This window comes from Canis aureus, chromosome 31 (genome assembly GCF_053574225.1).
Source record: "Canis aureus isolate CA01 chromosome 31, VMU_Caureus_v.1.0, whole genome shotgun sequence".
Classification (NCBI taxonomy): Eukaryota; Metazoa; Chordata; class Mammalia; order Carnivora; family Canidae; genus Canis; species Canis aureus.
In genome coordinates, this window is record NC_135641.1 from 38,147,136 (window position 1) to 38,161,421 (window position 14,286).

General features: G+C 34.2%; 1 pseudogene across 1 annotated transcript in view; it reads left to right on the plus strand.

The window, feature by feature from the left end:
* The window catches only part of LOC144302297 (uncharacterized), a 128,686-nt pseudogene that overhangs the window by 100,522 nt on the left and 13,878 nt on the right, over positions 1 to 14,286 (plus strand). Inside the window, exons 5-6 of the transcript XR_013369148.1 lie at positions 10,274 to 10,392; positions 12,186 to 12,308. The product of XR_013369148.1 is annotated as an uncharacterized LOC144302297 (transcript). The remainder of the gene's footprint in view (positions 1 to 10,273; positions 10,393 to 12,185; positions 12,309 to 14,286) is intronic.

The window sequence follows — 14,286 nt, forward strand, 5'->3', positions numbered from 1 at the left end:
TTGTATAGAATTGCTATAATTTCTTATTTAAACGTTGAAGACAATTCACCAGTGAAGCCATCTTGGCCTAGAATTTTCTTTGAGGGAAATTTTTTATTTATCTATGTAATTTTCAATATTGCCAGGCTATTTAAGCTTTCCATCACTTCTTGAGTCAGTTTTGATATATTGCTATGTGCCATTTGAGGTGTTTGCCCATTTCATATAAACTTAAATATATTTGCAAAAATTAATCATAATATACTATTATGTCATCCATTTATTCTTTCTTAATCTAAAGGTTTGTCAAGTCGACTGACCTTTAAAAATCAACTTTTCAGGAGCAGCTGGGTAGCTTAGCAGTTGAGTGTCTGCCTTTAGCTCAGATCATGATCTGGGGGTCCTGGGATCGAGTCCTGCATTGGCCCCCCACAGGGAGCCTGTTTCTGCCTCTCTCTGTGTGTCTCTCGTGAATAAATAAATAAAATCTTTTTTTAAAGTCAACTTTTCATTTTATTGATTGTCTCTATTGTTTATTGTTTATTTCACTAGTTTCACTCTATTATTTTTTCCTTTACTTATTTTAGGTTAAATGGATCTTCTGTGTTTTAGTTCTAAACTCTTAGACCTACTTTTTTTCTCATATAAGTACTTAAAGCTATATATTTCTCTAAGACTGCTTTAGTTTTCCCCTACACATAATAATAATGTTTACATTCACCTAAAAATATTTTTAACCCATTTGAGTCATGGATAATAAAATTGTATTTTATTGTATTATTAAATTTCTATTCATTTAGAATAGAATTCATTTATAGAATTTAGAAATTCTATAAATTTCTAAAAAAATAATAATTGTATTATTAAATTTCTAAACATTCTAAACATTCTGATACATTTGTATTCTAATTTAATTCCATTTTGATTAGAAAATATACTCTATATCTGCAATCATCTTATATTTATTGAGACTTGGTTTGGCTCAGGATATTTTATCTTATTAAATGTTCTATGTATACTCAAAAAATGTATAGTCTGCAGTTATTGACTGAAATTGTTATAAATGTCAGTTTAACTTATTTGATAGTTGTTAATTCATGCGTACAGGCCTATTACTATTCTATCGCCTATCTTATCAATTATTGGTAGAGAAATATTGGAATCTCCAACTCTATGTGTGGGTGTGTCTACTTCTTTCAGTTATATCAATTTATGCTTATGTATTTTGAGGCTCTGCCATTAGGTACATACACATTTAAAATGGTTTTGTGTTTTCTTGAAAAATTGATCACCGGATATATATATATATATAGCTCAGCTCATTCCAAACCATCTACATAACCTCCAGAGTGGAGAGAGCCCTACAGCCAAAAATCATTTTGATGTGGCAGCTTTATGTTGGTAACTATCAGTTCCCATTTAGACTTGGTGCCTGATGGGGTCCAAGGCTTCTTCAACAATCAAGGCTCTCAGGTGTTTCTCTTTTTTTCCTAAATAATGTTTATTGAATGCAAGTTATATGAGTAAAGTCAATTCTGTATTCTTGTCTTTTATAAGAAGGGATTGCAATTCAGCCAAAATACTCATTCATTAACAGATTTTGTTTTGTTTTGGGGGGAGTGTTTACTTTTTACTTTTTAGCCCTTTATTCTTCTGAGATAATTTTAGATTCACATACAATTTTAAAAGATAACAGGAAGTGATCTCATGTACCCATATCTAGTTTCCTACAAAGGTGACATCTTGGAAAACTATAATACAATATCACAACGAGGATATTGTTATTGATATAGTGAAGATACAGAACATTTTCATCACCACAAGGATCCCTCATGTTCCTTATTAATAGCCACCCTTTCCTTCCATGCCTATCTGCTTCTTAACCCCAGGCAATTGCTAATATATTCTCCTTTTCTAGCTTTTTGACATTTTAGAAATGTTACATAAAAAAAAACAAAGAGTATGTGACCATTATAGATTGACTTTCTTCACTCAACATAGTTCTATGGAGATTCATCCAAGTTCTTGCATGTAACAATAGTTCATAGTATTCCAAGACATGGATACACCAGTTTCCTTAAGCATTTCCATCTGGATTGTTTCTGTTTTTAGGCGTTATTAATAAAGGTTACTTTTTCTAAAAGTTTTTTAGAGATAGTTTTATGTTTTACACTTAAGTCTGTAATCCAGTTTTACTTAATTTTTGTGTAAGGTATTTAAAGATTTTATGTATGTATGTATTTATGAGAGAAAGAACACATGAGCAGATGGGGGGGGGGGAGGAGCAGAAGAAGAAGGAGAGAGAGAGAATCTCAAGCAGACTTCCCGCTGAGGAGGGGGCTTATTCAGGGCTCAGTCTTATGACTCTGAGATCATGACCTGAGTCAAAATCAAGAGTCCTGAGCTTAACTGACTGAGCCACCCAGGTGCCTCAAGATGTGAGATTTAGGTCAAGATCCATTTGGTTGCCTATGCTTTTGTTGAAGGGCTATTTTTGTTTGTTGAATTACATTTTCATCTTCCTCAAAAATCAAGTGGGCATATTTGTGTGGATCTGTTTCTGGGTTTTTCATTCTATTACACCCATTTATGCATGTATCTTTCAACCACTACCAAATAGCCTCAGTTACTCTTGAGATCAAATACAGATGTTGATTTCACCTCATTCTTCTTTTTTTGTGATTGTTTTAGCTATTGTACTTCCTTTGCTTTCCATATTTTTTGGAAAAAATTGTCTATATATACAGAAGATTTTGCTGGAATTTTGATAAGAATTGCATTAATCTTGTATATCAATTTTGGGAAAGTGGCATTTTTATTTCGTGAGTCTTCCAGTTCATAAGGCAGTACATCTCACCATATGTTTTTTATTCCTTTCATCAGTATTCTGTATATTTCAACATACAAGTCCTGTAGATGTTTGTTAGATTGACACATAATGTTTTATTTTTTGGGTGATTATAGATGTTACTGATGTTTTATTTTCACTGCCCATGTGTTTATTAATAATATATATATAACTTATTTTTGTATGCTTATCCTATGTCCTACAAACTTGCTGAACTCAACTTTTTAGTTCTAAGAGTTTGTACATTCCATAGGATGTTTAGAGAATGATGCTATATGCAAATAGGAAAAGTTTTGATTTTTCCTCTCTGATCTATAATCATTTTATTTCCTTTCCTTTCCTGATTGCACTGGTTAGAACTGTTGCATAGAGTAATGAGAACAAGCATTCTTGCTTTGCTTTCAAACTTAAAGCAAAAGAAATTTTTTTTTTTTTTAAGTACAATGTTAGTTTTAGGTTTCTTGTATATGCTCATTATCAAGTTGAGGAGATTCCCACTAATCCTATTTCTTTAATCATGAATATGTGTTGAATTATGTCAAATGTTTTTTTTCTGTATTGATTGATATGATCATGTGAATTTTCTTCTTTCTTCTATAAATATGGAGAATTACATTATTTGATTTTTTTGGTAATGTTGAACCAGCCTTCCATGCTACAATAAGCCCTACCTGGTGATGTTGCATAATTCTTTTATATACATTGCACGATTCAATTTGCTACTATTTTGTAAAAGATTTTTGCATCTTTATTGATGAGTGATATTGGTCTATCCTATTTCCTTCCTTCTTTCCTTCCTTCCTTCCTTCCTTCCTTCCTTCCTTCCTTCCTTCCTTCCTTCCTTCTTTCTTATTGATACTGTCTTTGCCTGGCTTTGGTATCAGGATAATATTATCTTCATAAAATGAATTTGAAAGTATCCCTTTTTCTATTTTCTGAAAGAAATTTTAGAATCAGTGTTAATCCTTCCTTAAACATTTACAATTACTCAGTGAAATCATTTGAGCATGGAGATTTCTCTTTGGGGAATGTTTAAATTATAAATTCTTATTTTTTCATTGTTATAGGGCTATACAAGTTTTCTATTCATATAAATATCTTGTGGTTGTTTATATTTCTTTTTTGGTTGTTTATATTTTATTTGAGAAATTCATTTATTTTATCTAAGTTACCAATATGTGTTTTACAGAGTTGTTTGTAGTTGTTCCTTACTCTACTTTTGATGTTATCAGGATATATAGTAACATCCTGTTTCATTTCTGATATTGGTAATTTTTTTCTTTTTTTCTTATTTTCTTTATCAGCCTTTTTGTTGTCAATTTTATTGATCTATACTATGAACCAGCTCTTTGTTTCAATAATAATTTCTATTCTTTTCTGTTTTCAATTTCATAGCTTTCTGCTCTTATCATTATTTTATTATTCTACTTATGTTGGGTCTATTTTACTCTTCTTATTCTAAACTCTTGGAGTCAGATCTTAGATTATCTTTTAGATAATCTCCGATTATCTTTTTAGATATATTTTTGTACTATAAATCTGTCTCAGCACTGTTTAAACTTTGACCCAAATTTTTAAAAATATTTTATTTATTTATTTGAAAGAGAGTGCATGTGAGAGAGACCATGAAGGAGGTGATGGGGGGAGGACATGGGGAGAGAGAGAAGCAGACTCCTCACTGAGCAGGAAGCCCACTTTGAGACTCAATCCCAAGACCCGGAGATCATGACCTGAGCCAAAGGCAGATGTCTAATTGACTGAACCACCCAGGTGCCCCTATTTTGTTGTATTCATAGGTTTTGAGTGGCTCTCTTTACAAGCTTTTTACTGGTTAACTAGTTCCTCCCAGGTATTACATTCTGTATAACTAACTTACCTACTGGTGGCATCATTTTACCAGTTCAAGTGAAGTGTAGAACACTTAAATTACTTTCATCTTACTTTTTTCCACTTACATATAATTGTTTAAATATTTTTTCTATGTTCATTTAGAACCACATTAGACAAATGATACTTTATGCTTTAGCCATAAAGTGTTAGTTAGAAGACTCAAGAGGGGAAGGAAAGTTTATCGGATTTTTTTCCCCTTATTTTTGCTCTTTCTTTCTGTCTTTCATTCTGATGCTTTACAATTGGTTTTTAATCATTTCTATTTCAGAAACTTCCTTTAGACATTATTCTAGAGTAGTAAATTCTCTTAGTTTTTCTTTGTATGAGAATGTCTCAGTTTCCCCTTCATTTCTAAAGAGTAATTTTGCTGCATATAGGATTCTGGGTTGTTTTCTTTCATTAGCTGAAAAATGTCACTTCCTTCCATTCTCTGTGATTTCTGATGAAATATCTATTACACTTTCTTCTACAAGTAAAGTGTCATTTCTCTCTCATTGCCTTAAAGATTTTTCTTTTGTCTTAACTTTTCAGAAATTTGACTAAAATATGTCTTGGTGTGGATTTCTTTGGATTTAATTTGCTTGGGTTTTACTCAGCTTCTTGGATCTAGAGTTATGTCTTTGTCAAATTTGGGAAATTTTCAGTTTTATTTCTTTGAACACATTTTCAGTCTCACTGTATTTTTTTCTATCCTCTAAGACATTGACATTTGACACAATATTATGCCTTTGTTATATTTCTGTATATCTCTAAAGCTCCATTCTTATTTCTCTCTTTTTAAAAATTTTGTTTTGTTTTAATTTTCTTCTAGTCTATTGTTTCTGTTGTTCAGCTGGGTAATTTCTATTGTTCTATCTTCCAATTTATGGATTCTTTCTCCTCTCCATTCCATTTTTTAGTCTATCTATTGAGATCTTTCTTTCTTTCTTTCTTTCTTTCTTTCTTTCTTTCTTTCTTTCCTTTCTTTCTTTTTTGAGTATTTTATTTATTTATTTGAGAGGGAGAGGGAGCACTACCATGGGGGGTGGGGCAGAGGGAGAGGAAGAAGCAGACTCCCTGCTGAGCAGGGAGCCAGACATGGGGCTTGATCACAGAATTCTGAGAACATGACCTGAGATGAAGGCAGGTACTTAACCAAATGAGCCACTCAGGCACCCCTCTATTGAGATTTTCAGTTATTGTGTTCTTCAGTTCTCAAATTTCCATTTGGTTCTTCTTTATATTTTCTATTTCTTTGCTGAGACTCTATTATTTCATTTGCTTGTTTGTAATTGTTCATTAAAGTAATTTTATTATGGCTGGCTTAAAATCTTAGATAATTCTAACATCTCTAGAATCTTGGTGTTGGCATTTATTGATCCAGTTTTTCAATCCTTTTGAGATCTTCCTAGTTGCTGGTATAATGAGTAATTTTCTACTGAAACCTGGACATTTTGTATATTGTGTTAAGACTCTGGATCTTATGTAAACATTATATTGTAGATGCTTTCCTTTGACACTACTTTGGAAAGGGAAAGGGGGTGAGGGGAAAATACCTTTTACTACTCAGTGCAAGTAGAAGTCCCAGTTTATTACCACCTGGCTTCCAATGACTCAAAAATGAGAGGTGCATGCCTCCTTACTTTGTGCAGGATGGGAGTTCTAGCTCTCCATTGGTACAGATTGGCAGAGGTGTAGGTGTGCCTTTTTACTCTTCCCACATGGCGTTCATGGACATCATGTGGGGTTGCCTCATTATCATTGGTTGGTGGTGGAAGTCTTGACTCTCTGATAAGCCTCCTCTGACATCACCTCAGTGGGAAGATGAAAAAACACCTCACTACAGCCTATTGAAGGGGAAAGCCTAGGCTCCTCCTTCATTCTTTGGTGTCATAGGTAGGGGTTAGGGTTACATTTTTTCTATGATGTCTGACCATAGCGAGACAGTAATTTTCTGAAAGTTTTCTGTATTGTTAGGCTGTCTTTTTCCTAATCATTTGACTAGAGAATCTCCTTCTAAAATCTGAATTATTTGATATCACTTAATATTGCTCTACTGGTCATCAGACTTTCTTTACTTAAATTGCTTAGTCCTTTTTTTCTCTCTCTGTTCTTCATTTTGGATAATTTATACTGCTAGGTTTTTAGTTCAATAATTTTCTAATTATGTAATCTGCTGATAATACTATTTAGTGAACTTTCCATTTCAGATCTTATATCCTTCTTCTCTAGAAGTTCCATTTGGTAGTTTTTTATATCTTTTATTTTTATCCTCACTAAATGCACATTAGTCTTTAAATCATCAGGCATATTAAATTTATTTATGGTGCTATTTTAATGTCCTTATCTATTGATTTCATTATCTCTATTATTTTTAAGTCTGTTTTGAAATAAATTTTCTCTTCAATATGGGTCACATTTGATTACATTTTCACATGCTTATTAACTTTTTATGGGATGTTGGACATTATTTATTTTATATTGTTGAATGCTAGCTTCGGTCTCCTTTAGAAAGTATTGTGCTTTCTTTCTGGGTGCCAAGTTAAGTTACTTGATCCTGTCAAGTGCTTTTTTGAATCTTTGTTAGGGTAAATCTAGAATAGACTTTACTCTGGGGTTAAATTAGTCCTACTACTGAGTCATAGCCCTTTAGGGATATTTAATGAAATCCCCATATGTTCAACAATACTTTCACAGTCCAGCTGCTAAGAAGTGATTCCTGGCCCTGTGTGCTTTGGGAGTTGTTTGGCTTAGAGCTTCCCTAATTCTTCTTTGTTCTTGCCTGGCCTCAGGGAGACTTACCCTATGTATATATGCAATAATATTTAATCAGAGATTCAAGAGGATTGGCATACAGATTTCTGGAGTGATTCTCTCTGTCTCCCTCTCTCTTTCTGTAACATTCTCCTCTCCACCTCCCCTTGCCCCTTCTAGCACTCCACATATTCTAATTTCCTTGATAATCATGAGCTCTGATTTGTCTCTTTAATTTAGCAGGATCACTGAGCTCTCTTTTGATTTCTCCTTGTGTACTGTAACCCAGAAATGGTCTCCAGCAGAACTCAAAACAGTAATTTAGCTTACTTTTGTTTCTCTTCACTCGGGATTCCCATTTCTGTGCTGTTTGTTGTCCATTATATGCAGTTGTTTCATGTATTTTTACTCTAGTTTTCTAGTTGCTTTGGTAGAAGGTAAGCCCAATCATTGTTACTCTTTCAAGATCATGAGCCAAATTTGAACAGGTGCCATTTAAGTGCTACATATAAAGGATACTGCCTTTTAACTCTACACAAAAGAAGCATTAGAAATTTGACTGAGAATATTACTTGTGTCCCACATGCTACTTTTAAATGTCCTTCTATGTCCTGCAGCTGAGAATAAAATCTGTTTTATCAAATGCTGCATTATAGAAGGTTTATTTTTTAGTTCTTCCTTGCCTAATTCAAATGGGTTAAGACAACAGTTATAATCAGTCCCCAAAACAAAAGGGACTTTTGACAGCAGTAGGACTTGCTGTAGGGAGGTTATATCTAGCCATCTTCTTGAGGAGTAAACCCTCATATTTGGAAACTTGGGCATCAAGATGGCATTCGAGAATAGATAATTAAAGTACATTTAGAATATAGGTTCTCAGAGACAGTGGTCAATGAGAAGAACATCAATGATCATTGTAATTTTGCATCTGGTGTTAGGGACTCTTCACTTTCCAAAGTCTAGAGAAGGAGTTATCTATCCCATTGTCCTGAGAATTGGTAGTAGGGGATACAGATTAAATAAATTAAGTTTCTGATATAAATGTAGCTGTGTAAATCTCTTGACCTTGGACAAAACATACAGATGCAATAAAGAAAACAAAACCAAAAATGTCCATCAAATTTTCTTTTGTGTGAAGTTAAGGGGCATATTGAATTTGCAGACTCAAATGTAAGAGTTTCTTAGAAAACTCATACTGGGAAGAAGTAACATAAGGAGAAAAGGAACATGGAAGGTTAAAAAAAGAAGGAAGGTAAAGATGAGGATAGAAATTAGTGAAGTAGAGGATAGAGAAACAAGAAAGAAAATTAATAAGACCAACAGTTGTTGTTTTTTTTTTTAAACGATCAATACAGCTGACAAACTGTTAGATTGGCAAAGGAAAAAAGAGAGATAACTCAAATGACCAGGATCAAAAGTGAGAGTGAACATCACTACTGACTTTAGGAAATTTTTTGAAAAGAGGGAAAAGGTAATACGAGGAACAACTGATCACAACAAATTAGATAACTTAGATGAAATGAACAAATTCCAAGAATGACAATTACTATTGGAATTGGATTCTGAAAAAATTGAAAATCCAGTTATATATATAATAAGTAAAGAGATAAAATTAGTTATTTTGCAACTTCCCAAAAAATAAAAAGCTCAGGCCCGGATGGTTTCAATGGTGAATTATACCAAAAAGAATTTATTTAAACTTAAAAGAACTATTCTATTTTTCAAACAAATTCTTTGAAAATAGAAAAGAGAAGAGAACACTTCCCAGTTCATTCAATGAAATCAGAATCACCCTGATACCAATACCGGACAACAGTATCACAGGAAAGAAAACCATAGACAAATATATTTTATGAATGTAGATGTAAAAATCCTAAACAAAATATTAGGAAGCCAAATCCAACAACATATAGAAGGATTATACACTATAGTCATTTAAGATTTATCTTAGGAAAACAAGGTTGGTTCAACTTCTGAAAATCAATTAATGCTATATGCCATATCAACAGAATAAAGTACAAAAATCACATGGTAGTCTCAATAGGTGTAGGAAGAAAACCAACAACACCTGACAAAATCAAGGATCCTTTCACGATATAAGAACTCAACAAACTAGAAATGTTTGAGGACAACTTCCTCAACCTGATAAAGGGAACCTATGAAAAACCCACAGGTAACATTACTGGTAATAGTGAATACTGAAGCCTTTCCCTCTAAGATCAGGAACAAGACAAGGATGTGTGTTCATGCCACTTCTCTTCAACATTATACTGTAGGCTTTACAGTGGTTCATTACAGCCTGGAAGATCTGAACTAAACTCCATCTCCACAACAGCTATGGCTAAGACTCTTCCATGTTGCTTCAGCCTACCTTCTCCTCACACTGTGGTTGTTTATCTAAAGGAAAAAGTGACCCAGGGGAGGTTTTACCTCTGAGAATGATTCTGATGCCCAAAGAAGTGGAAAGGGTTGAGAGAGAAGGGGAAAATGCAAAGGTGTATGATAGAGTTCAAGCTGACTCTGTTGAACTTTGGGTACCAGAGGGCTGAAGGCATGCTTTTGAGAAGAGTGAATTAAGCCAATTCTTTTTTGGCTCTGCTTCATGTTTATATTCGTTTATATTTTGGAGTTCATATCACAAAATGGAAACTTTTTTTTGGAAATAGTTCCATCTGAAAGTGGGAAAAGCCTTTTCAGAGTCCTTACCATCTTTATATGAGAATCCCCATGGCCCCAGTGCCCTCTTTACCTTCCCCCCCTTCCACTTTGCATATCTTTCTGAAGTTAATGAATTATAAACTACCACTGCTTAATTGCTTTCAGAGATGGACCCCTGCACAGGTGGGAATGGATATGCCCACATCTGTCAGAGTGAGAATGGTGTGGCCAGGTGTTCTGTCGCCCAGGGTACCAGCTGTCTGAAGACAAAAAGGCCTGTGGAGGTAGGAGGTTGAAGATGATGGCTTAATTGTGTAATTGTTTGAAATTTTGTGGTAATTCAGTTTTGAATAGTCAGAACAGCTAGGAGAAAGGCATTTTCATTTATGCTTTAAAAAGAACATTTATATTCTCATTTGATCATTCTGAAAGGTATGTTTGTGAAACTATAAAAACTCAGTGAAATTTTTAGTTACAAAAAATAGTCTGATATAATTTCAGAATTAATGCCTTTTGTTTTTTGTTTCTCATTATGAAGTGAATTCCAGAATTAATATTCAAAATCTTCCATAACTACACAGGGAGTTTTTTTATTATAGGCTGCAGAACGTGGAGGATAACCTTTGAAACGCAAGTGTGTGCAAATGAGTGTTCTCAGAAGTTAGAAATAATTAAAACCAAAAAGAAAGAAACTATAAATACAAGGTTACATATTTCTGTTTCCTAGAAATAGCAAAACAGACATACTTCAATTTGAAGATGAAAGTGACAAATTACTGCATAACCAGAACTAATAAATGAAATCATTCCTGTGGGACAGTCTTTGTTTTATTAACTTCAGAGAAATCACAGAATCCTTCATTTTTATCATGACATTTTCATGAAACGAGAAACAGTTTATTTGGATTAATTATGAAAATACCAAAATATTTCCTGGCTTATGGGATGGATAAACACTTTGAGAAATTGAAAAAGGTTTAGATATAAAAATTCCCGTTTATTTTTTTTTCTTTAAACCAAAACTAAGATATAATTTTCTGTTGATTGTGTTAATGTGCTTTTCTGACAGAGAACATTTCTGCTTTGGTCCTCTGTTTGCACAGCATTTGCCTAAACTTTCTGGCACAGAATAGGATCTTATTAAATATTTGTGGAGAATTGACAAAGATAGATAGATAGATAGATAGATAGATAGATAGATAGATAGATAGATGATAGATAGGTGATAGATGTGGAGGTGACATGCAGGACAGTACAGGAGGAAGCAGTAGTTAGGAAAATGTTGAGACCTATCAACGTGAAGAGAAGGAGCAGGGACTACTTGAGCTATGGAATGAGGTTATACTGAATGGAACTGCCTCTTGGTGTCAGAAGAAAGAGGAGGCATCCTTGTGCAAATTGCACTGCCCCATGGCATTCAGGTAGAGCACACTGTGGATTGCTACACAGGGAGGGCCCCCAACCTGCCTTGTCCACATGTCCTGGCTACCTTAAATCAGGGAGATATCATTTTTGGTTAAGAATATAAGATACATCCTGGATGGCTCAATTGGTGAAGTGTCCAACTCTTGATTTTGGCTCTGGTGATCTCATGGGTCATGGGATCAAGCCAACAAGGGGCCCCTTGGTCAAAGGGAGTCTACTTGAAGCTTCCCTCCCTCTGCCCCTCCCCCCATGTATGTACACATGTGCACACACTCTCTCTCAAATAAATAAATAAATCTTTTTTAAAAAAAGAATGTGATATAGATTCCTAAAGACAAATTACAATGACTTCTACCTGTATTATTAGGGGAGAGATAAAGTATAATTTTTAGTTATTTTCTTTATTTGCTCCCAATTAATAAATACTTGTAGGTTCCCATGGATAGAAGTCTTTGAGAGCATTAGACCAACACTTTAGTTAATATCATTAGCAGTTGGTTTATTCGCAAATATGGTGCCAATGTGGTATTTTACTGTTATGTTTGATGTCTAGGGTTGAGAAGAAGGGAATGCTTTAGCTCATTTTTATAGTTTACAGATAAATCTCAACTTGAGCTCTGAAGACATAGCTGCTATATAACTCTTTCTGCAAATATGAATAAACATGCTGAAGGGCTGGTTCACCGCAGCCATCACTGTTCAAATACAATGGAATCTTTCATCTGTGCCTGCCATCCTGGCTTTGAACTGGGAGCTGATGGAAAACAGTGTTGTGGTAAATGGCAGCAAAAGCAGCCCAGGAAACGTGTAGCATTTTACAAATATTAAACAAGAGTACTAAACAAAAGAACCATACTGAATAGCTTGCCAAAGCAGAAGCTCCTAAAATTGTTTTCCACTGGGGTGGAGTGAGAGTGAGATTTTATTTTATTTTTTCAATATTTTATTTAAATTCAATTTGCCAACATATAGCATAATGCTCAACGCTCATCCCACCAAGTGCCCTCCTTAATGCCCATCACCCAATGAAGAGTGGGATGTTAGAAGTAAGTCTAACACCCTCATTGTAATTTGAGGAAACAAGAGACCAGAGTCAATAGACAATAGCTGGCATAACGACCCACAGTGCAGAGAGCAAGGTCTGTCTCAGGGCTTGTGACTTGGGGCTCTTTTGGACGTAAAGCTCTCCTTTGTAAAGAGTCTTCCTACTTTCATCACCTCTGCTATGCAATATTTATTGAACACTAATAACTCCAATGTAAAACTTAATGAGTTTTGAGGTTACCATACCTGACACATCAGATACTCTAATGTGTATGTTTCATGTCCCCTTCCCCGCCCTCTCCCATTTCTGCTCATTTCCATCATGCCTCTTTAAGCAGTTGCTTCTCACTGTATTCTTCACTGACTCATTCCCCTACCCTTTTACTTCTTTTCTTCCCTGAAGAAAAAAGATGATCCATCTCATCTAAGCTCAGCCTTTCCTCACCTAGGCTCAGTTAGGCAATTTAATATATCTTATTATGAATAATTAAAATGTTAAATATGCTAAAACTTTAGCTGTTATTAATAACTGTTACAGCTATTTTTTTTGCAGGTCTTCTCCACTGATCCACTACTTAACCTGTAGATAAATAATACATTTCCTGCTTTACTAAGCTTAAAAATGCCTAATATAAATTCCATTTTCTTAACTTCAGTATTTCCCAAATGCACACATTCTCTTCTTCTTCCCTTTGTTTTCAAATGACAGAATATTTTTTTTCTTATTTCTTTGGCTGATTCCTCCGTCTCTTCTTCTTATGTAGTCATGATATAATCAACAATACATTTTCTTTCATCTTTAGACCCTACCTTTCTCCCAGTGACTTCTTCTCTTCTTTCCCTACTTCATATTTATGCCTTAGCAGATAAATTTTGTTGTTCTCAAAGCACAACTCTTTGTTTCAAAGCACAACTCTAAGTTTCTTAACTTTAAGTTTTACTTCAAGTAAAACTTAATTAGTTTTACTTTAAATTCAGGATCACAAATCTCAAATGATTATACAGCATGACTGGACCAATCTACACTATCAGAATATGTCTATTTCCATCCTCATCAAAAATGAATACTGACATCTTCTCTTTCTCTTCCAAATTTTTATATTATCCCCTTTTTGCCTTTATTCTTAGCTTGTTTCTTACATCATCAAACAAGTGGATGCAAACTATCAGTCAAGTTAACAATTGACCAAAAATACCCCATAGAATCTTATGAAAAAGATTTCACTAATGTTCATATAAAGGAAGTAGTCCTAGGACTACCAAAGGCCATCTTCTCTACTATACTTCAGATTCCATTCTCTCTTATTCTGGCAATATGTTTGCTATTGCAGTTACCTAACAGATCATTCTCAGCATGTCAACTTGGTACAGTATCTCTTATCTTTAAAGTACCCTCCTATGACCCCACCCCTCCTAAGCTTCAATCTGAACCTCTTCACATTAAAATTTTTCATCTCTTAGCCAATGTTCCCTCCTCATCTTGCACTCTCTTATCATCCCTGACTAATCAGATCTCCATCTCTACCCAAACATGATCACTCATAACTTCCATGCTTGTAAATATCTCTGGTTTTATCCTACTTGACCTCTCATCAGCATTCCACACAATGGACTAATCTCTGTTTTTTCTTGAAATGCTTTCTTTCTCATTCATGTTTTCACATTTTTCTGGTTTTCCTCTCAATCTCTGCCCCCTCTTTCAATGTCCA